This window comes from Hippoglossus stenolepis, chromosome 3 (genome assembly GCF_022539355.2).
Source record: "Hippoglossus stenolepis isolate QCI-W04-F060 chromosome 3, HSTE1.2, whole genome shotgun sequence".
Lineage (NCBI taxonomy): Eukaryota > Metazoa > Chordata > Actinopteri > Pleuronectiformes > Pleuronectidae > Hippoglossus > Hippoglossus stenolepis.
Window position 1 is genome coordinate 3,315,612 of NC_061485.1, and position 16,736 is coordinate 3,332,347.

At 42.5% G+C, this 16,736-nt stretch overlaps 2 pseudogenes; both read left to right on the top strand.

Moving 5' to 3' along the window:
- Window positions 1–4,524: 4,524 nt before the first annotated feature.
- Window positions 4,525–6,276, top strand: LOC118105034 (annotated as a pseudogene).
- Window positions 6,277–15,761: 9,485 nt separating this feature from the next.
- LOC118105317 lies at window positions 15,762–16,736 on the top strand (annotated as a pseudogene).

Here is a 16,736-nt window from a genome sequence, read left to right on the forward strand (position 1 = left end):
CAGCAGCTTTAAACTCCAGAGAAGATTCAGATATCAGCCCACTCAGGTCAGATTCTGACATTTCGTCCACAAGGGGCTCGATGATGTCGCTCACCTCCTTCCCGATGATTTCCTGGACGGCCTCACTTGTCCTATAGTCACTGCTGCGGACTGATGATTCTGAGGATGTTCGTCTGTCAGAGCGAGAACTGCTTGATGAAGAGTCAGTGCTTGAAGAGGTTGGTTTCCCCCTAGGGAACTCGTTTATCAGCTCAAATGTCTTTTCACTGCGTAGTTTCGGCTTGAACGAGCCCTCGATGTCGCCGGCAGATTTCTTCAACACTTTGCAAACACAATTGACCATTTTCTCAAGTTTGTTGGCTGTGGTCTGGTGACACTGTGGCAGTCCGGTGGAGCATCCGCTGGTGGAGCGTCCGCTTGTGCCGATTGTGCCACAGATCCCTCTGTAAAAAAGTGGGATAAATGTAAAAAGCAGATTTATGGATTGTGGCCGATTCTTTTCGAGGTACAAGTACCTTTAAATGCAAAAAGCTGATTTTAAATGAATGTTGGTTAAAAAACTAGGGGAGAAGGGTGTGTTTCCTGAGTGTCATGTGGCTACTGGGGAAGATGTGGAGGACAAAGTGATGCCACGTTCCCCACCTCACATGGATCCCATCATTAAGGCTGGCATGACGGCCGAGGAGCTCCACTTGGTGCCCCGTATTAAGGAGGTGGAGCTGAGGAACAAAGAGTTGGAGAGGGAACCCCCATTTGCGTCTGCCCCCCATTCGGGTAACATCACCCACCCTCTTTCATCAGGATAGCTTTGATGTCAGCAGACATGTGGCACTTGTTCCTCCGTTTAGAGAAACAGAGGTTGATTCCTACTTTTGTGCATTTGAGCGTATTGCATCTGCTTCACGCTGGCCTAAGGATGTTTGGCCAATATTGTTGCAATGCAAATTAGTAGGTAAAGCGCAGGAAGTCTGTAATAGTCTTACTCTAGACCAGAGCCTAGATTATGAGGTGGTAAAATCTACCGTTCTTCGTGCATATGAATTAGTTCCTGAGGCTTATCGCCACAATTTTAGGAACTCTAGAAGAACTGTCAACCAAAGTTATGGTGAGTTTGCACATGAAAAGAGCAGATTATTTGATAAATGGTGTCAGGCTACTGAAACTAAGGATTTTGTTCAGTTGCGTGAACTTGTGCTTCTTGAGGAGTTTAAGAAATGCTTGCCGGAAAATATTGTGTTGTACAAAAGGTGTCGACCTTATCGCAAGCAGCAGTGTTGGCCGATGAATTTGCCTTGACGCATTAGAATGTGTTTTCCTCATCTGTGTCCCGTGATGGGGCAGTTGTATGTGAAAGACAAAAATCACCCTTGAGTCCCAGGCGCCAGTTTCCCGTGATAAGCGTGCTTGTTTCTACTGCCATGAAAGTGGACATTTTATCGCTGATTGTCTGGTGTTAAAGAAGAAGGACCAGATTAAGAGGTCAGAGAGTCCCTCCACTATCGGGCTGATTCAAACAGTGCCTAGGGTAGCTCAAATGGTAGCTCGGATAGAACAGGAGGACGAAATTGACGCTGACTTTAAACCGTTCGTCTCAGATGGTTATGTGTTTATGCCTGAGGGTGGAGCTAGCCCTGTGCCCGTTAAAATATTACGAGATACGGGTGCGAAACATTCTCTCATTCGTGCTGGTGTGCTACCCTTTTCGAAGCAAACGTCCTGTGGCTCAGATCCATGTGTTGGGACATGGTTTTGTGAAACACAGTTCGGGCCTACATGGGTAGTCAAAAGCCTGAAGCCGCATGTCCTTTGTTCTGGAGAAAACCAGAGCCTCCAGAACTAATTTGTGTTTTTATACTTTATTATATTCATAATAAATGTTTTCTTTCACAAATGTTTTTCATTAATGTTGCATAGGTGAATTTTTCCAACCTCTACACTGTCAAGAACTCTATATCCTTCAATTTAACAAACTATCTATATGGTAATTTTGGTTATAGTTATTAATTTAATTGTTAATCAGAGTTCAGAATTTGTAGTTAGTACTTTTATGAGACTTAATCAATAAATTGGCTATCTTTTCCCTTCCTTTGAAGGGTGGTTCCCAAGGTAACTTTAATCAATTAAAGTTATTATTTAATATTAATATTTTTAATATTAATATTCATTATTTTATTTTAATAACCAAATTTATTGAATGCCGAAAGGCACACCATTTTATGGTATCACGTTTAATACATTATTGCACAACATAATGGTGCCCCGTGTGAGGCAGAGTACAGTTGGCAAAAATTCATAATTATGCAATATTAATTAAAATAAAAATTTCTTTTTTTTCATTTTGGCCAACGCCAGAAATAAGTGGAATGTTAAACTTTCAGTCAACCGTACTTACAAACAAGTGCATTGTGGTGAAATTTAATTTATTCATAAATTAAATGTTTATTAATAATTAATTATTCATAACTACCACTTTAAGTCCTGATAGTGTTATGCTAAAGATTGCTATCGTTGCTAATAACTCCAGTTGAATATTCTTTGTTAAAATTTTAAGAATTTCGTTAAACATTTGAATATCACATATTCAATGTTAACTGGTCAAGCTGTGAAATTTCCTGTAACTGTTAAGTGCTTTTGAATTAAGACATAGCGTGCCACCGGCCCTATGTAACAGAGCTTGTACCTGGCTGTTACTGCCAAGCATTTCAGCCAAAGTTGGATAAGAGAACCTGAGAAAGAGCCACAGCGTGCTTCCAGCCCTGTGAATTTATAGAACCCCTAACTGTTACTGCCCTGCATATCAGTTAGTGTGATTAAACATTTTGGTAATCTGATTTACCCACCATAGTTTTGGTTAGGCTAGTGTACGATCAAACCCACACTACAAGGTGTCTGCCAGTGCAACACCAAAGCCAACCACACTGCTTTGTCGATTTATAAACTTTTGAATCTAATCTTTCAATTTCAGACCAAACAATGGAGAACCCCTGTGTAGAACAGTTTGTTTCTTCCCTAGCACAGAGTCTGACCCCTGGCTATCCTGAATTATCCAAACGAGCGATAATGCAGCAGGAAGTTGAGTATCTCCTCCAGAATGGATTTGCTGTGCCTAGCTCCAGTGCGTGGAGTTCTCCATCCTTGTTGGTACCAAAATCAGATCAAAGTTTCCGATTTTGTAATGACTTTAGAAGGCTTAATGCTATCACCGAACCAGATTTTTAATTATTTCATGTGTTCAGAGTATTTAAACATTTCATTCACACAGTACATGACAGTTCTTTAAATATTGTGTTACTCTGCAAACAACTTTTTAAACTTCATAATAAAACCAGGTTGTATTTAGGTGAATAATTAGTGCAACAGTCTTTTTATTTGTCTCTATAGAAAAGTGAGGAGCCTCCTCAGACAGAACAGAACTCTGCTGCCAGGATTCTAACCAGAGTCAACAGGTTGGAACACGTCAGCCTGGTTTTAGCCTCTTTACACTGACTCTCAGTTTCTAACCAGTTGAAGCTTCTTTAAATGACTTGTAAAACTCTCAATGCTCTGACTGCTCAGTTTATCACAGATCTTTAATCCTTGAGATCCTCTGGCAGGAGACTTTGAACTGATCCAGATTCTCAGCTAAACACTAAGACAGAGTTTTAGAAATAAGGTTCAGAGACTGTGGAACAACCTGCCTGAGGAAATGCAGCCGGCTGAGTCGGTAACTTCCTTTAAATCAAAACCTAAAACCTCCTTTTATCAAAGCACATTCCATGATTTTACCTAATTCTAGTTTTATTATTGTAATGTGTGGTCATGCTTCAATTTCTGTCATCTTTAAGATCATTGTCCCCTCAGCGGTCGGACTTTTAAACCAGCTGTAGCCCTGGTGTATGGCACACACACATTTTAATATATTTTAGTATTTTAACAAAGTACTAATGGATTCTTAGTGCTCTTTTTATGTATTTATGTATTGTTATGATGTGTATGGGTTGTGTGTGACTACTGTTTGCAAACCAAATGGCCCCTCGGGGACAGTAAAGACGACCTTAACCTTAACTTAACCTTTATTCTACTTTGTTAGTTTTTCATTCTTCTATGAGGGAGTTTGTTTTTCTTATTTTAATAGATTTTCTTTATTTGTTCTGAGATGTGCTTTATGAATAAAGATGTGATTTATTAATATTAAATGCATCTATTTGATTTGACTTTAATTGTTACTGTATGTTGTGAATGAAGGATAACACACTCTGCCTCTCACTGAAAGCTCCTCTTAACACCAAGTGTGAACAGGCCGCTGTGAAATGCAGTAAATCCTGAAAAAACAACAACTTCTTCCTCAAACACAACCAGCTCCTCCCAGTCAGGATGTGTCTGTGTCTCCTCCCTTCACAGGTGTGTCAGTGTAACAACCAGTGAACAACAAGCTGTGAACTGTGGGAGATGAGTCACTGCAGGGAGTGAACGAGAGGGGAGGAGCAGAGATCTGTTTCTGCTCAGAGGAGTGAAACTGTTCTACAGTCTCTGGCACCAGCTGAAATGGCGCAGCAAGAAAATCAAGTGTACAGAGAAAGATTCTGCTGTTCGATCTGTCTGGATCTACTGAAGGATCCGGTGACTACTGTCTGTGGACACAGCTACTGTATGAGCTGTATTAACACCCACTGGGACAATGGGGAGGAGAGAGGAAGCTACAGCTGCCCTCAGTGTAGACAGACCTTCACACGAGGCCTGTCCTGGGGAAAACACCATGTTAGCTGATTCACTAGAGGAGCTGAAGAAGACTGGACTCCAAGCTGCTCCTGCTGATCACTGCTATGCTGGACCTGAAGATGTGGCCTGTGATTTCTGCACTGGGAGAAAACTGAAAGCTCTCAAGTCCTGTTTGAATTGTTTGGCCTCTTATTGTGAAAAACACCTCCAGCCTCATCTTCAGTCAGCTCCATTTAAGAAGCACAAGCTGGTGGAGCCCTCGGACAAGCTCCAGGAGAACATCTGCTCTCGTCACGACGAGGTGATGAAGATGTTCTGCCGCACTGATCAGCAGTGTATCTGTTATCTCTGCTCTATGGATGAACATAAAGACCACGACACAGTGTCAGCTGCAGCAGAAATGACTGAGAGGCAGAGAGAGCTCGGGCTGAGGAGACAAACAATCCAGCAGAGAGTCCAGGACACAGAGAAAGATGTGAAGCTGCTTCAACAGGAGGAGGAGGCCGTCAATGGCTCTGCTGATAAAGCAGTGGAGGACAGTGAGAAGATCTTCACTGAGCTGATCCGTCTGCTGGAGAAAAGAAGCTCTGATGTGAAGCAGCAGATCAGATCCCAGCAGGAAACTGAAGTGAGTCGAGTCAGAGAGCTTCAGGAGAGACTGGAGCAGGAGATCACTGAGCTGAAGAGGAAAGACCATGAACTGAAGCAGCTCTCAGACACAGAGGATCACAACCAGTTTCTACACAACTACCCCTCACTGTCACCACTCAGTGAATCTACACACTCATCCAGCATCAGGATCCGTCCTCTGAGGTACTTTGAGGACGTGACACCAGCTGTGTCACAGGTCAGAGGTCGACTACAGGACATTCTGAGTGAGACAGAGACAAAGATTTTACAGATTGTGTCTCAAGTGGATGTTTTACTGCCAGAGCCAGAGACCAGAGCTGACTTCTTAAAATATTCACAGGAAATCACACTGGATCCAAACACAGCAAACAAAGATCTGTTATTATCTGAGGGAAACAGAAAAGTAACATTTATGAGTAAAGAACAGTCTTATTCTAATCACCCAGACAGATTCACTCGTTGGTGTCAGGTCCTGAGTAGAGAGAGTCTGACTGGACGTTGTTACTGGGAGGTGGAGGTGGGGGGGACAGCAGTTGGTGTAGCAGTCACATACAAGAATATCAGCAGAGCAGGAAACCCAGATGAATGTAGTTTGGGATTCAATGATAAATCTTGGATGTTATATTGTTTTGAAAACGTTATTACTTTTATTACAACAGCATCGAGACTCCAGTGTCAGGTCCTCAGTCCTCCAGAGTAGGAGTGTACCTGGATCACAGTGCAGGTGTTCTGTCCTTCAACAGAGTCTCTGACACCATGACTCTCCTCCACAGAGTCCAGACCACATTCACTCAGCCTTCCTATGCTGGAGTTAGGTTTTATTGTTATGGAGACACAGCTGAGTTGTGTAAACTCAAATAGACTCGAGTCATTAAAAGCAGTGATTTAGATTCTGTGTTTAAATCTTGAACTTCTTTTGTCTCCATGTTTGTTGATCAAAGTTCATCATGGTGACGTTTCTGCTCCGCACAGAGATCAGCTGTCAATCAAACACTGACCTTCCTTTATCACACATATTTAGTTCTCACTTTGTAAAGACAGAAATCTATAATTACACTGACATGAATGTGTTTGAAAGAACTAATGTTGCTGTTGTTTTCTAAATCAATGTAGAAATCAGGTTGTGTGATGTTTTAGAACCTGTGTTGAACCTGATCATCATCAGTGAGCTGATTATTTGTTCTTTTCTTTTCCACATTTGAGATGGAGGTGAAACAAACTGATTGTGTGTCCATGAAATCACTGAACAAGAGTCACTGAACAGACTTTACTGATGAAATGATCAACGAACTCAGAGTGTCAACATGTCCAACAGATGTATAAAGCAATACAAATGTAATGTGTGAAGAAGCTGAAAGTTGAAATAAAGAATAGATCCAGTCTGTTCTTTTGTCTTCATTCCAGGATCTCATTCAAAGCTGATGGAGACAAAGTGAAACTCCTGTGAGAGAATAACTGAGGCAGTTTCCTCCTGAAACTCCACAAACCTCAGTTTTCATGTTCAGTCTCTGTCTTTGCAGCTTTTCTGCACTAAAACAGCTTCATCGCAGACAAATGAGCAAAGTTTTCTTCCACTGGCTGATTTTCAAAACCCAGATCTTGTTTGTGATCTCAGTGGATGAAAAGAGTTCGTCACACAGATTTAAAGAAGTGGAGAAATAATGGTTTGGTGAAGTTTCAGGGTGAAGACGTTGAGTTGAGTCCTGACACACAAGCCACATATTGGAGATATTGTGATGTTGTGGCCTTGAGGTCGTTCCGTTTATCGTGCTGTTGATTTTCATGAGGATGAAACCTCACAACGAGTTTGTCGTGTTGCTTCAGTGTTTCACGTCGTCACCTCACGGACAGACGGTCCTGGGTCGTACAGTTTGAATCCAGACTTGATCAAAACTTCTTGACACCAAATTTGTCCGAGGTTTAACCCACAAAACAAACTTTGCTGCTTGAAGAGGTTTCGTAATTTCTGCAGAGTTAAAGCAGTAAACGGTAAAAACACTCAGGATCAGGTTCCTGACGACTGGGATCGATTCTTTGCTCCGTCACAGACAAACTTCATCAACTGTTTCAGAACAGAAAGAACTTTGGTGTCACTTGTATTATATAGAAACAGTTTGAGCAGTTTATCACTTTCTTTGATAGAAGCTGAACAGTTGTTGACATGGTTCCTTTGCTCTTTGTCATTTTTCTTCTTCAGAACTCCATTAACTTTGCTGTAAGTCTGTATCATCATGACGAAGCGTGTGAACCGGTGACACAGGAACGTCTCGTTCTGCACTGCACAGAGACACACACAGATCACAGCTATGAAACTGCATCCTGATTCTTCACCATTCTGTCTGGTTGACACTTTAAAGCTGCTTTCAAATATGCACTGAAATTTCCCCGACATTTTCCAGTAAGAAAAATGTAAGAAAGCACAAATGTCCAAGTGAGCTGCTGAGGACATTTCCCGAAACTTTTCCTGCCAGCCCCTAGAAAACTGTCAAGAGTGAGTCCATGTGAGAATACAGCAGGAAAACAGCTGCTAGCAAGTGGGCGTGTTGCGTACATTATTACACATGAAACTGGAAGAACACAAATATCTCAGGAAGAAGAAGAGGAGCCTAACACGTAGAAGCGAAGACGTCAACTTGGAAGAGCGAGGAGATCCAGAGCTTCTGGTGCTGAGGGCCGACGCCGGTGTGGATGAGCTGTAAACAACAACACTGATCTTTCCACAGCAGAGTTTATACGTCATGTCCGGCCTCCTGCTGCTCTACAGGCTCCGCCCCTCGCCTGGATGTTCCCACATGTTCCTGTTGTTGTGAACGAGTCGGACCCGACAACCTGCTGCTGCTGCTTCACAGGCAAAAGACAAACTGTGTCTGGACCAAATTTTTCGGACATTTTCCAGAAACATGCGTGGGTGTGTGCAACATATTTGGTGGTGGAGCTTATCAATTCCCGTTCTAGTCTTTACCCTGAGGCCTGTTTAAAATAAGGTTTTGCTACCATCTATAAATAAAGTAATTTCTATTTTACCATGTCTTTATTCGTACACGTTTATATCAGGGCTCTCATGCTATAAAAAAAAAGTTTTTCCTTTGGCTTAGGTGCAGCACACGAGCCTTAAAGGTTCAGTGTTTAGAATTTAGTGACAACTAGTGGTGAAGTGTCATAATGCAGCTGAACACCCCTCACCTTTTATATTCTATTTTTGCTTGTGTGGTTTTCTTTCTGAATATTTTGGAGCACGGCTAGAAGGGAGCCTGTGACCCAAGAATTTGTATCTGCATGTAACTGTTGTGCACATGACAAATATTCTTAAAGATGGCTGATACATCAAAGGAACAAACCAAACTAGTGTCTTAATAATTTGTTCATCTAGTGAAACATCCGTAGAACAGACACAACTAAGTGGAGTATTTTTTTTATTCTTTTTTAACAGTTGTGACAGAAAATGGTTACAGAAAACATTTCATGCAGATTCTTTTGTTTTGTTTGGATGGGTGGAACTGGAGCTCCCAGAGTGAATCCACACACCTTCAGCAGAAGACACGATATTCGTCCTCATTTAGAGCGATAGCATTTCTACCGTTTAAAGAATCTGCTCAAAGAAGAGAAGAATCTGGACATTCTGCCGGTTTTTTGGACATGGGCTTTCCATAGAGGCGGCTTATCTTTTCGACTCTCTGGTTCTTTTCCATAAAATGGAAAGCAGCAGTGTTTCCGGACAGTCCCACATCTACACAGGTCCTGAATACCACTTGTGGAGGACATTGATTACATCTGGGGACATGTCTAAGTCAATGTCCTGACTTCGCCCATATGTTTTTCAAACAGGTATTGAGTGAGGTGTATTGATTCACACAGAACAAGTTCACTTTGGACTTGCAAACACTGAGTGACCTAACTGGTCAATGACGCAGATTGACATACATCTTTTTGCGGGGCTCTGCCTGCTCCGTTGCACTGTTGATCTCTGAGACCGGAGATCCCGATGGGCTCAATCTCCACAGCCGAGGTCACCCTCTTGGTGTAGTCACTGGCCGGTTTTGAGAACCACCTCAGTTCATCAATGACAGGGGAAATTCATCACTTTCCCGGCGGTCCGCGCACACTGTTTGTGGGACTTAGGAACAGACACTTTTGTCACTTCAGCTGGACTCGCCACTAAACTGTCAGTTGTGACGCACTCAGAGGACATCGGTAAGGACGGGGCGTTTGCAGGTGAAACTCTGTCCTTGGTCTCTGGCGCCAGAAGCAGAGACTCCACACTATCCATCAGAGACTTGACTGACCACTGGCTCTGGACTTGGGTCTCTTACTGAACTTTTCCTGACTTGTGTCCCCATCTTGGAGCATCGATGCTGTGGCCAAAAACTTTGCAAAAGCTTCTTGATCCTCTTCCACTCCTTTCCAACATTTGTGGCTCTTTGAGGATTTGGAGCTCTATCGAATCAGATGATCTGACGCTCCTCTTCACTAATGATCTGATAGGATTTCATCTGCAGGCAGCTTTAAACTCCAGAGAAGATTCAGATATCAGCTCCACCAGGTCAGATTCTGACATTTCGTCCCACAAGGGGCTCGGATGATGCCTCACCCCTTCCCGATGATTTCCTGGACGGCTCTGTTTGTCCTATAGTCACTGCTATGACTGATGATTCTGAGGATGTTCGTCGTCAGAGCGAGAACTGCTTGATGAAGAGTCAGTGCTTGAAGAGGTTGGCTTCCCCTAGGAACTCGGGTTTATCAGCTCAAATGTCTTTTCACTGCGTAGTTTCGGCTTGAACAAGCCCGATGTCGCCGCAAATTTCTTCAACACTTTGCAAACAAGCACTTGACCATTTTCTTCTCAAGTTTGTTGAAGCCAGGTCTGCGGACACTGTGGCAGTCCGGTGGGAGCGTCCGCTGGTGGAGCGTCTGGTGGAGCGTCCGCCGTGGAGCCGCCCGCTGGTGGAGCACTCAGACCGCGGTAATTGACCTCTGTTATCTCCTCTGCAACCAACTCAGTGAGTTGATCCTAAAACTTCACAGACTTTTGCTGCTCCTAAAAGTTAATTTGACGGAGGAGCATCTCCCAGACTGACTGATACTTCCAGAGTAAAGGGAAAGTCATGTGTCCATGTGCTGTGATCAGGGTCTGAGGACAGACAAAGTCATGTTCAGAAAAAAGTTCTGCCAACAGAAACCTTGTGATGTTGTCTGTGTTTCTGATTTTAACAGTTCCCACTGCCCGCACAACTTGCTATAAAGATCTCAATCTGCATGCGAATAGTTTCAACTGTCATGCTGGGAAGCTCCAATGCATCAGATGTATCCATGGTGAAATGTCTGTACTGCAGTCTCCTCCTCCATATCTGGGTTCAGGTCTATTCGATCCGCTTTCTTTCCACTTAGCTGCTGACCAGGTAGTACAAAACGCCCTTGATATGGGACATGAAGGGTACTTTCTTCCAACCATGGGCCATGACATCAAACACATGATAAAGAACCAAAGACAATTTTTTAAAGATCTCAAATAATGTTGTAGATCAAAGCTGGCCAAAGATTGCACTCTTAATAGAAAGCTCAGCCTCTTGTTCAAAGGCATTGTTATTTTAAGGGCGTTTTCAGTCACAGGTCTGGCGGAGGATGTCCGAGCCTCTTCTTCTTCTCTGTTTGGTTTATTGGCGGGTAGCAACCAACGCCAAGGTGCATTATCACTTTCCACTGTGTGTTGAACCCCCCCGCGACAAAAATATTTTATAGAAGAGTCAGTTGAGCATGTAATGCTTCACTTTAATAAGTGTGTTCGAGAACGCAGTAAAGCTCAAGAGGAAAAGTGCAAAGCAGAGAGGAAGAACTAAGCTTGGAAACAGTAGTTACTCTTTGGAATAGGAGTATGTTCCATTAGCTGAGGAGACAGGATTGGACAAACTGATTTAATATGAGCTAGATAACTCTGATATACACTCCAACACAGGAGGTTGTCACCCGTCAATTAACTGAAGAACGAAGGAGAAGCTATCAAATATCAAGGGTAATAAGAGACACACATCGAATGGGGAAGAAGAGGAAGTAGGATATTGACACACACAGTAGGGCGGTAATGCACTTGGACGCTATTGTCACTCTGCCAATAAACCGAATAAAGAAGGAGAAGAAGACTTGGGACTGGATCTCTTCTCTACATCGCCTTTCACACGTGAAGACCCCAGCAGGAGGTCCTGGGCTCAAACCTTAGTTCAAGGAAGCACAACAACGAAACAGAAAGTAAATCTGGACGAAGTTGTGTTTCATGCTGTACTTTTCTTAAAATAAAAAAACAGATCAGAGATCAGGAAGTGTGTGTGTTGTTGTGATGGGCACATGTTTGAGTAGAGTAGAGAAGCTGCTGTTAAAACAAACCCACATTTCTTCATGAGTACTGGCAGAGAGGTCTTTGGATGGAGTTGGTGGGCGTGTCCGCCTCATCTGCACTCTGAAATACAAGGTTCAGGAATTTAAAGGAAATAGCTACGACCACTGGGCAGAGAGTGCTCATGATCAAGAGTGATCATACACAGACGCAGGTTTGGGGTGTGGCTCATGAGTTTGGACGACTCAATAGGATTTTTGTCAACATCCACAGGCAAACCTATAACCCTCTACACCTCTGATTGGCTGACCTACTGATTCTGTAAAAGGTTGCCAAAACAACAATGAGCTTGAGTTTCACAGGTACCAGAGATAAGTACTGATGCTGCTCCCTTGACTCATTAACACCTACAGGTGATGTACAGGTACTGCAAGGATCTAGGAAGCCAGGAGGAGAAAGCCAACTGACAGAAAGCTGGTTGCTCAGTCAATGGTAAAAGTAGGTTTGGTCCAACAGTAAATGATGGTAATTATATAGATCTTTTCATTCTTGACCACTCAAAGCGCTTTTACAGCACAGTTTTCCCTTTCACGCATTCACACACACTTTCATACAGTGTGATTTACAGTAAAATGTATGGAATAATTAAATGACGCTAGAAAATACAACTGCAAAGAACAGACGTAAGAGACGAGGAGAGCCTGAGACTGAAGCTGTGTGAGTGTTTTAATCCTCAGAGACGTTAACAGACTTTGGTGAGAAGCAGTTGATCCCAACAGAAAACATCAGTCAGATACAGACAGTCCATCAGATTCATTCATTTATGAATAATAATATGTTTATTAATCTAATTAATAGCATTGTAACAGTAGTAGCGTGTAATGTACCTTCAACATTCTGTGTTGCCCAGATACCAAAGACCATTATATCCTTTAGTCATTTGTAAAGCATGGACCGTGCAGGAGCTTCCCAAACTCATGAGTGACTGTTCAGGTGCCAGTGGCCTCTGTTGGATTCATGTATGACAGGATAGTTTCTATAAGGCAGCCAAGCGTTAACGTTGGAGCGTATATTAGCAATAAACGAGAGCGCAGGGAAACGCCCAGATACGGTGTGTGTGTGAGTGTTTGCTGGCTTCACCATGTTCCACGTGTCTATTCTCCCACGTACACGGACCTCAAACTGAAGATAAATCACTAATCTATGTATTAATCCACCTGTGGGTGTGAGAGGATAACGTTGGGGGTCATGTCAGAATATTACACATGTAATCACTTTAGATTTGAATGGATACATATCATTAACATATGGACGATTGCTTTGTTTTTTCATCTGATTTGAATTATCATTATGATTAAATTCCTTTCCTTTATTGTTTTTGTTTTTATTTTAATTTTGTTGGGATTTTAATAAAAGTTAGAAAGAAATTCATTTTATGTGTTTTTTAATTATTTTGTGTTTTCAGAGTATTTAAACATTTCATTCACACAGTACATGACACTTTTAAATATTGTGTTACTCTACAAACAACTTTTTAAACTTTATAATAAAACCACGCGGATGTATTCAGGTGAATAATTAGTGCAACAGTCTTTTTATTTGTCTCATTGAAAAGTGAGGAGCCTCCTGTGACAGAACAGAACTCTGCTGCCAGGATTCTAACCAGAGTCAACAGGTTGGAACACGTCAGCCTTGTTTGAGCCTCTTTACACTGACTCTCAGTTTCTAATGAGTTGAAGCTTCTTTAAATGACTTGTAAAACTCAATGCTCTGACTGCTCAGTTTATCACAGATCTTTAATCCTTTGAGATCCTCTGGCAGGAGACTTCTGAACTGATCCAGATTCTCAGCTAAACACTAAGACAGAGTTTTAGAAATAAGGTTCAGAGACTGTGGAACAACCTGCCTGAGGAAAATGCAGCCGGGCCGAGTCGGTAACCCTTTAAATCAAAAACCTAAAACCTACTTTTTATCGTGCTAATATTCCATGATTTTACCTAATTCTATTTTATTATTGTGATGTGTGGTCATGTCAATTTCTGTCATCTTTACATCATTGTCCCCTCAGCGGTCAGACTTTAATCCAGCTGTAGCTCCAGCATGCAAGTAATAGCCACATTTTAATATATTTTAGTGTTGGGACATGGTATTTGTGAACAACAGTTCGGCCTACATGTGTAGTCAAAATCCTAAGGCCGCATGTCCTTTGTTCTGGAGAAAACCAGAGCAGGGTCTCCCAGGGTGTGGCAACGTCACACAGAGGTGTGGAAACGAAAAGCTTCAACTCCTATTGGTCACTCTGGGCCCCATGACCTGTGAGGTCACCAGGCCAATATAAGGCCATGTCTACCCTCTCTTCATTCTCTTTCCATACACCTCTTCGAGAGGAGCACACCGCTTCTCTTTCTACGCCATCCTCGAGAGGAGAAGGGTGTCCAGCCTCTTTCCGATTCCTCTTTTCCACGAATCCTCTCAGAGGAGAAGGGTGGCGGTCCAGCTCACTCTTTCAACTCAAATCACCTCATGGAGGAGAGGTGCAGCTTGCAGCACATCTCAACAAGAAACCTCCCACCCTAGCTCTATCAACCTCAAGCAGCGATTACAACCTGCCGGAGAACTTCGAACAGCCACTGAGCTGACAGCCCAACAGAACTCACAAAGGCAGGAGCCAGCAAAACCAGCAAGACGACTTCACAGAACTGAACAGCACAGCAACTCTTTTTTCCCTTCCATGACGCAGTAACACAACTTGGGCTTAATAATTATACTAGGCTAAGCAAAGACTGCTTTATTCGATTCCGTGATGTTTATGCCTGATTTGTGTTGTTGTGATATTTTGGTTACAAGTTTATTTGAAAGTTAATGTTAGTTTGTTATGCTCTTCACAGTCTTTCTTCTTTGCATTCACTACACTCTTTCTCTAACTTGGCACCAACACACACAGAGAGACGCATATCGCAGCACCTATCTCTCTGACCCCCGCTACATGTCGTAAACATTCCAAAGGGGGGAGTCCGTTATCTTTAGAGTGGCCAGCCGCCATTTTGGAAGCACGGACTCACACAGACAAACACACACACATACTCAGATACATATCTTTATTTAGTAAGTACACTGTTAGTAATTTGTGTTTTTACACTTTATTATATTCATAATAAATGTTTTTTTCACAAATGTTTTTTCATTAATGTTGCATAAGTGAATTTCACAACCTCTTACACTGTCAAGAACTCTATATCCTTCAACTTAGCTAACTATCTATATGGTAATTTTGGTTATCGTTCTGAATTTAATTGTTAATCAGAGTTCCAAAGTTGTAGTTACTATTTTTATGAGACTTAATCAATAAATTGGCTATCTTTCCCTTTCTTTGAAGGGTGGTATTCTGAGGTAACTTTAATCAATTAAAGTTATTATTTAATATTAATATTTTAAATACATTTAATGGTATCAATGCTTAATGCATTATTGCACAACATTAGTAGTTTAACAAAGGACTAATGACTAGTGCTCTTTTATGATTATGTATTGTTATGATGTGGGCGGGGTTGTGTGTGACTACTGTTTTGCAAACCAAATGGTCCCTGGGGACATTAAAGACCTAATTTTAACCTTAACTGCACATTTATTATACTTTTAGTTTTTCATTCTTCTATGAGGGAGTTTGTTTTTCTTATTTTTACGTAGAGTTTTTCTTTATTTGTTCTGAGATGTGCTTATAAATAAAGATGTGGATTTCTATTAATATTAAATGCATCTATTTTATTTGACTTTAATTGTTACTGTATGTTGTGCAATGAAGGATATCACACTCTGCCTCTCACTGAAAGCCTCCTCTGTAACACTAAGTGTGAACAGGCCGGCTGTGAAATGCAGTAAATCCTGAAAAACCAACAACTTCTTCCCTCAAACACAACCAGCCTCCCAGTCAGGATATGTCTGTGTCTCCTCCCTTCACAGACGTAAGTGTAAGAACCAGTGAACAACAAGCTGTGAACTGTGTGGGAGATGAGTCACTGCAGGGAGTGAACGAGAGGGGAGAGAGCAGAGATCTGTTTCTGCTCAGAGGGAGTGAACTCCTGTTCTACAGTCTCTGGCAGCAGCTGAAATGGCGCAGCAAGAAATTCAACTGTACAGAGAAAGATTCTGCTGTTCGATCTGTCTGACTCACTGAAGGATCCGGTGACTACTGTCTGTGGACACAGCTACTGTATGAGCTGTATTAACACCCACTGGGACAAAGAGGAGAGAGGAAGCTACAGCTGCCAGTGTGACAGACCTTCACACCGAGGCCTGTCCTGAGGAAAACACCATGTTAGCTGATTATGGAGGAGCTGAAGAAGACTGGACTCCAAGCTGCTCCTGCTGATCACTGAGGCGCTGGACCTGAAGAGGGCCTCTCTGTGATTTCTGCACTGGGAGAAAACTGAAAGCTCTCAAGTCCTGTTTGAATTGTTTGGCCTCTTATTGTGAAAACACCTCCAGCCTCATCTTCAGTCAGCTCCATTTAAGAAGCACAAGCTGGTGGAGCCTCGACAAGCTCCAGAGAATATCTGCTCTCGTCACGACGAGGTGATGCAGATGTTCTGTACGCACTGATCAGGCAGTGTATCTGTTATCTCTGCTCTATGGATGAACATAAAGACCACGACACAGTGTCAGCTGCAGCAGAAATGACTGAGAGGCAGAGAGCCTGGCTGAGGAGACAAACAATCCAGCAGAGACTCCAGGACACAGAGAAAAGATGAAAGCTGCTTCAACAGGAGGAGGAGTTCGCCAATGGCTCTGCTGATGTGCTATGGAGGACAGTGAGAAGATCTTCACTGAGCTGATCCGGGTCTGCTGGAGAAAAGAAGCTCTGATGTGAAGCAGCAGATCAGATCCCAGCAGGAAACTGAAGTGAGTCGAGTCAGAGAGCTTCAGGAGAGACTGAGCAGGAGATCACTGAGCTGAAGAGGAAAGACCATGAACCCAAGCAGCTCTCAGACACAGAGAGGATCACAACCAGTTTCTGGCACAACTACCCTCACTGTCACCACTCAGTGAATCTACACACTCAACCAGCATCAGATCCGTCCTCTGA